The sequence below is a fragment of the Dromiciops gliroides genome, chromosome 2, assembly GCF_019393635.1.
Source record: "Dromiciops gliroides isolate mDroGli1 chromosome 2, mDroGli1.pri, whole genome shotgun sequence".
NCBI classification, from domain to species: Eukaryota; Metazoa; Chordata; class Mammalia; order Microbiotheria; family Microbiotheriidae; genus Dromiciops; species Dromiciops gliroides.
The window spans coordinates 229,172,667-229,185,980 of NC_057862.1; the positions used below are offsets into that span (position 1 = coordinate 229,172,667).

Consider the following 13,314-nt stretch of genomic DNA (forward strand, 5'->3'; position numbering starts at 1 on the left):
CACCCCTTTCAACTCCATTATGTGCTGTCTTCTCCCATGGGGATGTAAGCTCCTTTCTTTTCTATTATATTTGCATTCTCAGCACTTAGCACAGTGCCTGGCTCCTGTAAAGTGCTTAATAAATGCATGGTTGGCTTGCCAGATTGGAAGTGGGCATGTGTTCTGTTGCATAAGAATATACCAAAAAAATAGTGGGTCTAAAGCAGAACGCTTGAGAGGAGATTTTAAAAAATGGATAGTAAAGCAGGATTGAGAGGAAAAGAATGAAATCTGTCTTTATAAGCTTCTCAAGGGTAAGAACACTGTCATTTAGTGTCTTTGTGTCTTTAGTGCCTAGTCAGAACCTGACATAGTAAGTACATAATATTTTTGTTTGTTTTTCAAATTTCATTTGTTTGAGTGCTTAATTTTAGGTGTTAGTTATTTAAGTAGTCAATATAGTAAAAACATTTCCTTAGAATAAATTTTAAAGGACTTTGCAATTCTTTCTTTTTCTTTTTGGTATTGAATATTAGTGCAGGGTTATGAAATGTCTTTTGTCGCCTAGATGAACAGTTTGAATGGATTCTTTATTACTTCCACTAAACCTAATGCTGTATACAGTATACTGCTACCAATAGGAGAAAACATAGTTGAATATGTATGTGTATACATACACACATACATACATGCATATATCTATCTAATCACTTGGGGAAAATAGTAGGCAGCTAGATGTGGTACAATAGATACATTGTTTGACTTGGGATTGGTAAATCATGAATTAAAATTCAGCTTCAAACACTAGCTATATGACCTTGAGGCTCTGTTTGCCTTGGTTTTCTGGGCTGGTTAGGTGGTGCAATGGATACAGTACTGGCCCAGGAGTCAAGAGGACCTAAGTTCAAATCTCACCTCAGAAATTTACTAGCTATATGACCTTGGACAAGTCACTTAACCCCAATTGCCTTAAAAAAAGATCCAGGGCCATCTCCAGTCATCCTGATTTATATGTTGCCACCAGACCCAGATGGCTCTGGAGGAGAGAGTGAGGTTGGTGACCTTGCACAGCCCAGTCTCACTTAAATCCAATTCAGTGCAAGTCATGACGTCACCCCAATGTCATGGTCCTCTTCAAGAATGAAGGACAAACAACAGCAACAACAGCCTTGGTTTCCTCATCTGTAAAATGAAGATAATAATAAGCACCTACCTTTCAGGGTTGTTGTGAAGACAAAAATGATATATTTGCAAGTGGTTTGCAAAGTTAAAGTGTTATATAAATGCTAGGTGGTACAGAAGCAATGCAGCCAAAATTAGAAGGGAGGCAGAAAGTTGGGAAACAAATTTTATGGCCAGTATTTCTGATAAAGGCTTCATTTCTAAAGTATATAGGGAACTAAATCAAATTTATAAGAATCCAAGTAATTCCCCAATTGAGAAATGGTCAAAGGATATAAAACGGCAGTTTTCTAATGAAGAAATCAAAGCTATCTACTGCCACATGAAAAAATGCTCTAGATCACTATTGATTAGAGAAATGCATATTAAAACAACTCTGAGGTACCACTGGACACCTATCATTGGCTAATACAGCAAAAAAGGAAAATAATAAATGTTGGAGGAGCTGTGGAAAAATTGGAACACTACTGCATTGTTGGTGGAACTTAGAACTGATCCAACCATTCTGGAGAGCAATTTGGAACTATGCCCAAAGAGCTATTGTATTGTTCATACCCTTTGACCCAGTGGTACCACTGCTAGGTCTGTATCCCAAAGAGATCATAAAAGAGGAAAAAGGACCCACATGTACAAAAGTATTTATAGCAGCTCTCTTTGTGGTGGCAAAAAATTGGAAATTTAAGGAATGCCTATCAATTGGGAAATGGCTAAAGAAGTTGTGGTATATGAATGTAATGGAATACTATTGTGCTGTAAGAAATGATGAGCAGGAGTTTAGAGAAATGTGGAAGGACTTACATGAACTGATGCTAACTGAGAGGAATAGAGCCAGGAGAACATTGTACACAGTAACAGCAATGTTGCATGATAGACTTGGCTCTTCTCAGCAGTGCAACACTCCAAAACAGTTTCAAAGAATTCATGATAGAAAATGTTCTCAATATCCAGAAAAAAGAACTGTGGATTATGAATGAAGATTGAACCATACAGTTTCTACTTTTGAGCTGTTTATTTTCCTTCTTTTTTGAGGTTTGTCCCTTGTGCTCTGGTTCTTCTTTCACAAGATGACCAATGCAGAAATATGTTTAATGTGATTGCACATATATAACCTATATCAGATTGTTTTCCATCTTGGGGAAGAGGGAGGGAAGGGAGGATGGGAGAAAAATTTGGAACTAAAAATCCTATGAAAATAAATGTGGAAAACTATCCTTATATGTAACTGGAAAATAATAAAATACTTTTATTTTTAAAAAAATGCTTGGTGATGGTGATGGTGGTGGTGGTGGTGGTGGTGGTGGTGGTAGTAACAACAACCATATGACTCCTCTTTTGGAGAAGCCTTAATAGCTTTCTATCACCTCTAGGATCAAATGCAAACTCCTTTGTATGACATTTAATGAACTTCATAATCTGAGCCCAACCTTTTACCCAGATTGATTTCATTGTATTTCTCAACAGTGTTTCAGGCAGATTTTGGGGTTCCCCATATATGTCATTACTTCTCCCATTTCCATTTTTTGGTAAAGTTTTCCCCCTGTGCCTAGAATGATCTCTCACCTACCTAGGTCTCTTGGAATCCTTGGTTCCATTCAACATGTAGTTGGAATACTACCTCTTAAAGAAGGCCTTTTCTAACCTCAGAATTGTTTCCTCCACTCAAAAATAACTTTGAATTTATTTGGCATACATTTGGTATTTACTTATGCTATTAAGTTGTTTCTGTAGAATATAAGCTCCTTGAGAGATGATATTTTATATTTGTCTTTGTTTCATCAATGCTTAACACACTGCATGGCACATAGTAAGTACTTAAAAAATGTTTGTTGTTGTTGTTCAGTTTTTTCCAGTCATGTCTGACTCTTTTTTAAAAAAGTATTTATTTAATTTATTTATCTATTTTAACTCTATAAGTTTTATTGTTTAATAAATTTTTAAAATTAATACTTCATTTAGAATTTTTATTTTCCCAAATTACATGTAAAAACAAATTTTGACATCAATTATTTTTTTTTGTGAGGCAATTGGGGTTAAGTGACTTGCCCAGGGTCACACAGCTAGTAAGTATTAAGTGTCTGAGGCCGGATTTGAACTCAGGTACTCCTGAATCCAGGGCCTGTGCTCTATCTACTGTACCACTTAGCTGCCCCTTGACATCATGTTTTTAAAAAAAACTTTGTGTTACAAATTCTCTTCCTCCCTCCATCACCCCCCCCCAAGAACTCAAGCAATTCAAAATGTTATACATGAGTAGTTATGCAAAAATATTTCCACATTAGCCAGGTTGTGAAAGAAAACAGACAAAAACAAAACTTCAGATAAAGGAACTAACAAAAAAATTATGCTTCAATCTGTATTCAGATACCATCAATTCTTTCTCTATAGATGCACTGCATTTTTCAAAAGACCCTCACAGTTGTCTTGGATCATTGCACTGCTGAAAATAACCAAGTTGTTCACAGCAGATCATCTTACAATATTGCTGTTATTTTGTATAAAGTACATTTCACTCTGTATCAGCTCATATAGGTATTTCCAGGTTTTTCTGATAGCATCCTGCTCATCATTTTTTTAAAATAGTAAACTACATTTATATAGTACTTTAAAGAGAGATTTCCTTACAAGAAACCCATGAGGTTGATTATTGCAACAACAGTAATAGATACCATTTACATAGTACTTTGTACCTGTATGTCTGACTCTTCTTTACTACATTTGGGGTTTTCTTAGCAAAGATACTGGAGTAGCTTGACATTTACTTCTCCAGCTAATTTTTTTGCAGGGCAATGAGGGTTAAGTGACTTGCCCAGGGTCACACAGCTAGTAAGTGTCAAGTGTCTGAGGCCAAATTTGAACTCAGGTCCTCCTTAATCCAGAACTAGTGCTTTATCCACTGCACCACCTAGCTGCCCTCTCTGGCTCATTTTGCAGATTATGAAACTGAGGCAAATGGGGTTAAGTGACTTCTCCAGGGTCACACAGCTAGTAAGTATCTAAGACAAGATTTGAACTGAGGTTTTCCTGACTTCAGGTCTGGTGCTCTATCCACTGTGCCCTCTAGCTTCCCACAGAACAAATGTCATTTAAACTAAATAGAATTGAAGGTACTTTGGTTAGGATAAACTAGCTTTTATATGAGAAAGGACAAGATTTCACATAGTAGATCTACTCCTAGAATAAGTAAACCATCATTTCCTAAGTGTAGAAGTGATTTTTATTTGGTCTAATATAGAGGTGGCCTAAATTAAAGGCTGAACGCTGACTGGAAAAGATTAAGAGAAACTAATTCCTAACACAGCCAAAAGTCTCCCAAGCTAATGTCACAGAGTTGAGGATCACTTGTATTCAGAGAAATACTTAGCACTGTAACATTTCAGGAGGTGATAAGGGTTGAAAAAGCATCTGGAACATTTGAATTTAGGTATGACAAACCATATTAACTATGAAATATTTCTAATAGTATATCTTCCCTTTATTGAATTTTTAGCTTCCTCAGCATTCCCTCTGATGGGTGAGATCCATTAGGAATTTCCTTAGGCATATAATATAATTAGGAGCTACAGGTACAGTATAGCATAAATGTACATGTCATTTGCATAGAGTTTCCATTTTCCTATATAGATTATAACCCAAGAAAATATTATTTTATGAAAAAGAGAGTATATAGTAGAAAGGACATTTGATAGAGTTGTGTTTTGTATTGGAAAGGGGACTTGGAAAACTTGGATTCTAGTTTCCATCCTGCTCTTCCTTGTTATGTGATTGATTTGGGACAAATCACTTAAACCCCTCCAGGTCTCAGTTTATTCCTCTGGATAATGAAGAGTTAATATATTACTAAAGCTCTTTCTATCTGTAAAAGTCAATGAATGACAGTTTTTTAAAAAAAATGTCCCTATTTCTTTATAACTTACTAAATGAATTAGAAGTAAGAAACATAACGATTTGGGCTGGGGGAGGGTGAGATGATGAGCAGTGGACTTTAACTGATTAAAGAATTTTAGAATGATAAGATCACTTTGTTTCCCAATACACTATGTTTGGGGCATCTAGGTAACCCAGTGGATAGAGACTTCTCTGTAGTCAGGAAGACATCTTCCTGAGTTCAAACCCACCCTCAGACACCTAATTAGCTATGTGACCCTGGCAAGTCTCTTAACCCAGTTTGCCTCAGTTCTTCATCTGTAAAATGAGCTAGAGAAGGAAATATCAAACCAATTTAATATCTTTTCCAAGAAAACACCAAATGGAGTGTTAAAGCTAAAATTCTAGCTGGTCTGTCTAAAATCTCTAATGAGTGGTCACCAATAAATTATAAGCTTTAGCAAGAGTTAGACTTTTAAGCATTTATTAAGGAGAATAAGAATTTGGTAAAGAGAGAGAGAAAGGCCTAGATTCCTATCTATTAAAGGGAGAGAACATTTCTAGCTCACTTCTCCACAAGCATCCTCAGGAAGAGAGAAAGAGGCAGAGCACCCAGCTCCCCCTTCCTCCTCCCATCAGCAAACGTCACTTCCTGACACCAAAGAAAAGATGCATGGTTCTGCCCTCAAAGGCCTTCCTTTCATGGCAGAGCTTTTCTATAGTGAGTCTCCAGCAGATGGCATCATTCCAATCATTATAGTAGTCATGAAGAGTTGAATATGACCAAAATGACTGAACAATAACAAAACCAGCTGGAGAGGCATTGAACAATAAAGCTGGTTGTGACCCTTTTTCTTGAGTACATCCTTGTTTACATTAAGTATTACCAACTGTGAGATTCTCTAGTTATAGTATCCTCTAAGTTTTCAAGAAAAGCATTACTTCCATTCCTAAGGATGTGGAAGGGGATAGTTAGGAGATATGCCTATCTACAGACATAAAATGAGTGTGCTGGCCTCTCTAGCATTCTTTCATTCGTATTCATTCATGGTATTCAGGGCCCTCTCTAAGGACAGCTCCACCTTTTGAGGTCACAAAGGTATGGTTTCATCTTTGTGTTTCCAAGTCATCTCTATATAGTCAGTATCTAATAAATGCCTTTTACATTTTGTTCAATATTAGCAACCATTTATTAACCTACTATTTGCAATTCATTATGCTATGTGCTGGAAGAAGTAGAAAGAAAAATTAGACATGCCCCCTACCCTTACTGAAGTTATTCTGTAAAAGAGGTTATGAGACAAGCACACAAATAAATATACAGAAATGAAGATTAGGACATATGTATAGAAATATGAGAAAATTGCTTTCTGCATTGTCTTCTTGAAATTCTCAAAAAAACACAAAACTACAACCCTAATCTGGTTCTAGATCATCTTGTTGAAAAACAACTTTTTCCCTTAAACACTTTTCTCTCTCTTCCCCGTTTTTCTCACTGAGACTCATTATTGAACATTTCTTTAGGCTAAATAACCTGGATCTTCTTTATAGCATGACTTGCTTTATCATGGACTTTGTTTCAAAAGGAGGGTCCATTTTGGAGTCCATTTTTAGGGGATACTCTCTGGAGGCCCAAGATAAGTCTTGCAACAAAGTTTCCCCTGTAACACAGTCCTGAGGCCATTATTATATGGAGACTCCAGTGTGTTTCTTAAAATAGATACCTTTTCTTTTGGGTTATTCACCTGGGTGCAGAAATAAGTTGCATTACTTTGTACCTGAAGGCAATTTGTCAGCTATACATTTAGACCATCTTACCTATAAAGTGTACAGAATAAAATGCTATCTGTTATGCAGAAAGTGGGAATTCAGAATGAGATATAAACTTGCTTTGGTTTTGGTTTGAGGTGTTCTTCCCTCTGCAAAATGGCATCATTTGCTAAATGGCTTATCCTTGAGTTGTTAAAGGTATCAACTGAACCCCTGTTTTCATGTTGTGATTTTATTACAGAATTTTCTTTTTTAACATTGCAATTAAATTTTAAAAATTTTATATCATGTTTATTTCCAAAAATGTACCTCTCTCTTCCCTACCAGCATGCAATCCCTTGTAACAAAGATTTAAAAGAGAAATAAAAGGCACTTTAGCAAAACTATCCTACCAATCCATTTTTTATGTGCAATGTTCCACATCCAAAGTTCCCCACCTCTTTAGTAAGGAGAGGGGAAGTGCATTTTCTTGACTTTTCTGGACCAAGGTCAGTTAATTCAGTTAAACGTTGGTTTTTTTTTAAATTGTTCTTTCTCTTTACTTTGTGTATATTTTTTCTGTGTGTGTGTGTGTGTGTGTGTGTGTATACATATATATATATATATATATATATATATATATATATATATATATATATATATATATATATATATATCTGTGTGTGTGTATTGTTTTCCTGTATACGTTATTTTCAAAGGAATTTAAAATGAACTCTATCTTTGATACTTAGAAGATGCTAAGTAAAGGAATTTGGTCATTCCAATCATTGCTAGGCAAGAGTTGTACCTATAACTTCTGCTGTGTATAAAAATAAAGACCAAAGGTGCTGCCTGCTTTGTTCTCTTCCTGGCAGGCCACCCAGCAGCTCTTCAACTAAAGATGATTCCTTAGGGGAATGAAATATCACTGTCTCTTTGAAGGTTCTGGCTCCAAAATCACCTGTGAGACAATCTTTCATGTGATCAGAGATGCAATTATGATGTGACTTGACAAAGAAATTGAGATGCAGCCTCCATTGCAATGTTGAGAACTAAATTCAATGAATTTCCTTCCCCTCTCCAGTTTCTTGTGGCAGTGTTTTTGGTATCTAGCTGTGTCATTTGGCACCAAACTGACATGCTTATATTTGCAGAAGCCAAGGGCATGTTGAATAGTGATGTTCAGCTTCAAAGTGCAGAGGTGCAAGCAGGTGCAAGTTAGGTATTTGGTTTTTTTTTGGTTTTATTCACTTTAGGAAAGAGCCTTTGTACTTTCTGAATCTTCATCTTCATTTCCTATCTGTCACTATACTTTCTACCCACCAGCCAATATGTTTGCACACAAAGAACAACCTATGTTCTTATGCATACTCTACCTGCCCTGTACAGGGACATTATCTTTTGCCATTTACAGTACTTTCTTTTCCCTCTAACTCTTCTCTTCCTTTCCTCTACAGACTTGCAGTCTTAGTTGCCTCTTCCTCATCTTTGTTTCTCATTCTTAACCCCTTTTCACCACACTTCAAGTTTCATGTTTATTAATGGTTAGCTCTCACCAAGATTCTTGGGTACCCTGGTTAGAATGAATGGGGTTCCTTCCTTCCTTCCTCCCTTCCATCCCTTTCATCCCTTCCATCCCTTCCATTCCTTCTCTTCCTTACTCTAGTCTCTTTGGGTAGGTTTTGCTACTTTAAGAGAACTGGCACAATACAATGATATTCTAATTATTTCACCTAATATAGCTGCTTATACTCTCTTTATATTGTGTTTGATAAACTGAATATCTGAAATGTTCTTTTAGGAAGTCTGGTGACAGGAGAGGACTATACATTTGAATAATAACAGTTTTGGAACAATTTGTTACATATGACCACCAACTAAATATTAATTGGGGGCATAGAAAACTATATAACATGTATCCCTCAAATGAGTAGAAATACTGATATCCTAGAATATATACATATATACACATATATGCATGTGTACATATGTATATATAGACATGTTTAATGATGCATGCACATATATGAACAAATACGTTTATATATACCCTATATCATTGTCTTCACAGTGGAAAATTTACATGCTAGAGCTTTACAAGGTAAGGGAATTGACCTATGATTTCATTGATATAAGAACCTCACAAATGAGGAATCTCCCTTTACCAATGCAGGTCAGTACCTTATCTGAAACGCAGTCTTAGAAAGTTGCCTAGAACACTGAAAAGTTAAATGGCTTTCTTAGGATCCCATAGCCAGTATGTTTCAGAGTTAGGCCCTGAATTTTCTTTTACTCTGTCTACTATTTCACACTGCCTCTAACTAGAGGATTTTATATAGATTTATTAGGTTTGGAGAAATCGGTCATATTAACTTTTTTTGTTATTATTAGTAAGAAATTAGCTATAATAATCAGATGAAAGTAGACTCACCTCATGTGCCCAGAATCACCTTCCTCCCCTCCCCACCAACCCTACCATAAGGTAAGCAGGTTACAGATGCCCTTTCCTGATGCAAGTTGGCAGGTTAGAACTCTCTTCTCTTGGCCATCAGCTGAAGATTTGTAAATCAGAACTGTCTGGGCAGGGGAGCCAGCCAGTGGTACTTAGCTACTACTTGGCTGCTTCATCATACCACCCATTCTGGGTGATGGGGGCATGAGGGAAAAACCCTCATTATAGTGTATCTTTGAGAAACAGCTTCATCAAAGGCTACAGTGGGCAGGGCTTGCACTTCTCCTTACTGTAGTCTGTCCTGGGCAGAGCATATTTCCACACTCAGAGTGAACACTTATGTGACAGTGAAAGAGAAGGTGGTTCTTCTGGCAGCACCAGCACCTAGGATTTGCCCACCAGAATGGTGATCAAATTATCAGCACTACCGATCAGATCAGACAACAAAGTTGTTTATAGGGAAAACAAGGCTGATGAAATAAGTGGAAGCCATCAGATAAAAATACTTTACCTCACTATAGTAAAGGGAGAAGGTGGCATTTGTCCTCTGGTTGTGTCCATGAGAAAGACCAATATTTAATCTCCTCTCTGGCTCCTGATCAAGAACATGTGTTACATCACCTGCCTGTAACTTCCAGATGCTTAAAAAAGTAACTTGCTTTCTGGCTCAGATGCCAGTGCTTCCCTAGTCATAAAATTTAGTACCAGTAAATCATTCCTGTTCATGTGACCTGGGCCTTGGAATGTTGTTGCTGGTCAGTCATTTCAGTCATGTCCAACTCTTTGTAATCCCATTTGGAATTTTCTTGGCAAAGATACTGGAGTGGTTTTCTGTTTCCTTCTCTAATTCATTTTATAGATGAAGAAACTGAGGCATACAGGAAAAAGTGATTTGCCCAGTGTGAGGCCTCAGGATTTGAACTCAGGTCATCGTGACATTCTATCCCCTGTACCACCTAACTGCCATCCCTTGGAATACATCATGACATTGTAGTAACTGACTTTTTGAAGCTAAGTAGTGCAGTCAATGTAGCGCTGGAACTGGAGGGAGGAAGAACCTGAGACAGAACCTGCCTAAAACATTTACTTAATTGGGTGACCATGGACAAGTCACATAATTTCTATCTGCCTCAGTTTCCCCATATGTAAAAAGGACATAAAAATAGCCCTTACCTTCCAGGGTTGTTGTGAGGACAAAATGAAGTAATTAATATTTTAAAGTGCTTTTCAACCTTAAAGCACTACATGCTAGCTATTATTTTTATAATCAGTAAGGCTGAGGCATCTGAGCATATGTTATAACATAAGTACAGGGCACTCTCAGAGATTATTTTGAAATCCTTTATTCATGGAAGTAAGGAAGAGGTGAAAGAAGACCCTTAAAAGAAAAGAAATAGAAGATTTGAATAGTTATATGAGCCTCAGTAGATCCAAATTCTTCTCTCACCATTAACACTAATTGTGTGAGCTTAGAAAAATAACCTATAAAATAGGGTTCAACTAGATCGTCTCAAAAGTCTCTTTTAGCTTTCAAATTCTAAACCAATACAGTATCAATTGTTCCTAACCCCTTTTGGGGGTGGGGGTGGGCAATGGTGGGCAATAGGATTTATGAAGAAATCCTTAAAAGTAGAAAAGTAAAGAAAAATGAGTACTGCTTTTGGGCATCCATGTTAGCACGATAGAAATTTCCTCCTCTGATGCAGATTGCAATGCCTCTTTGTCTCCTCATCTTATGTGATTCTTGCTCATGTTTTCTCCAGAGAAAATCTAGCTAAGTTTCTAGGAACCCTCCTCTTATTCTTTCAATATCTCAGTATTTTGTCCATGTTTTATCTCATTTTTGACACAAGATGAGCCCATCTCTTTTTCCACTCATACTCATCCTCAATACTGTCTCCCACTCCATTCCAATGCACAAGTCTTTCCTTGGTAATAAGGTATAACCTGCTTACCTCCACCATACCTTTCCATTGCCCTGTTGGTTATTTGTAATTGAAATTATACCATTATATGTTATGATTTGTAGCCCTATAGTAACAAGAGAAGTATTATTTTATAAGTGTAATAAATTATGTAAGGATTATAAGAAGTTATTTTTATAAATGGGCTTTTGTGCAGTGAGAAATAAAGGATCACTGAAAATATTGTACAATTTTTCAGATGTCATCCAAAATGATCTCGTCTACATAATGTCAGGCATTGTAGCAGCTGTCCAGTATAAATATAACTACACATGTATATCTATATGTATGAACACACATACACATACATTTATGGCCCAGTTCAGTAGGGGGATCATCAAGCTATATATCATAATCGACACAATCATCCACTTTGTTTCTCTTCTGTGGATAGAAAACACTTTAGGTAGTTCACACATGCTCAGTCTCCTTGGCAGACAGACATGGTAGCCGATGGCAAAATTTTTCTGGAATGTGAGCTTGTTTAAAAAAATAAACATCACCACCAAGGAATATTACCCAAGTTTTATGAGCAGCATTGGCTCTCAACACTGGAAAGCAGGTGAGGAGGAAGCAAACCTGACAGTACTTTCCCAAAGGATTCAAACATAGATGAAACTGGATGGAGAACAGGCTTGCCATCTTGTTAATAGTGATTAATTTTCATGACCATATTTGTACTCTATAGCCTTAGTATCCAGTGTGGGGAGGTGTACTTTATTTATTTATTTTTTTTTGCCGGGCAATGCGGGTTAAGGAACTTGCCCACAGTCACATAGCTAGTAAGTGTCAGGTTTCTGAGACCGGATTTGAACTCAAGTCCTCCTGAATCCAGGGCTGGTGCTTTATCCACTGTGCCACCTAACTGCCCCTAGGGGAGGTGTACTTTAAAAAATCAATGCACCTGACTATATATAGACAAAGGTCTGTACTGGAGATGATATTAATTTAAAAGTACTTAAGAATGTATTGGAAGGGGGGGGGCAACTAAGTGGCCCAGTGGAAAGATTGGCAGGCCTGAGGTTAGGAAGACTTGTCTTCCTCAGTTCAAATCCGGCTTCAGATACTTACTAGCTACGTGACCCTGGGCAAGTCATTTAACCTGTTTGCCTTAGTTCCTCATCTGTAAAATGGGCTAGAGAAGGAAATGGCAAACCACTCCATTAACTTTGCCAAGAAAACTTCAAATGGGATTGCAAAGAGTTGGAAGTGACTGAACAACCAAGGATTGTATTTTTAAAATTTGCTCTCAAAAAAGAGAAATAAGGAAATGGCAAATGATAACTACTGATTCATATACATGCATTCTCATCGCCATAAAATCCTTATGTAATTGGGCTAAGAATACATGACAAAGGAAGAGGAAGGTTTTCACAATTACTTTTTCATAGTTATGGTCACCCTACTGACTGAACTTTGCAGGGTATAAAATCTTTGTTTTTTTAGTACTGGTTTTTCTTTTTCTAAAAAGCTATTCTCTGTCCTAGCCTTGGTTGCTGCCTTGTTGGTGCTCTCTCCTTTCTGTTTTGCTCCTTTTCTGAAACTTCCTATATCTTAGATCTTGTATGCCCTCAACCTGCCCTCCTCACTTCTTGAATACATGTCTACATTGATAATCCCATTCAGTGAACCATTGAGTACTGATGGCAAGGGAAGTGTTAAAAAGGAAGATATATGTTAATCAGAAAGATTTTTCATTGTAACAAAAGGTATCTTGCATGAGGTCCAAACAAAAGAAGGATTTCCACTGATGGTGAGGTTTTCCAAATATTCCTTATTTGCAGATGATATTGTACTAATTGTCATAAGCCTTGGAACACTAACCCTAAAATGACTCTTCACTGAAATCCACAGTGATGACAAAGAGATCAGTCTAATCATGTATTTTTTTCCTGTGTCAAGTTTAAATTTCTTCTCTAATTTGAAATATTGCATAGTAAGTGGCCTTGGAGACAGGAAGATGCAGACTGAAATCCTTTTTTAAAAATCTAAAACATACTAGTCATGGTATTATGAATTCCCAGTGACCCCAGGAAATTGTTTTTGGATATTACATAGGAGGTGCCATTTTGCTTCAATGAAAAGATTTGCCCACAGGAAGTTCCACATACTTAAGAAGCCTCA

General features: G+C 36.9%; 1 protein-coding gene across 1 annotated transcript in view; it reads left to right on the forward strand.

The window, feature by feature from the left end:
- Positions 1-201: 201 nt before the first annotated feature.
- DIO2 (iodothyronine deiodinase 2) overlaps positions 202-13,314 on the forward strand; it is a 275,547-nt gene continuing 262,434 nt past the window's right edge. The window contains 1 exon segment of the mRNA XM_043984393.1: positions 202-293. The gene's annotated coding sequence lies outside the window, so the exon portion shown is untranslated.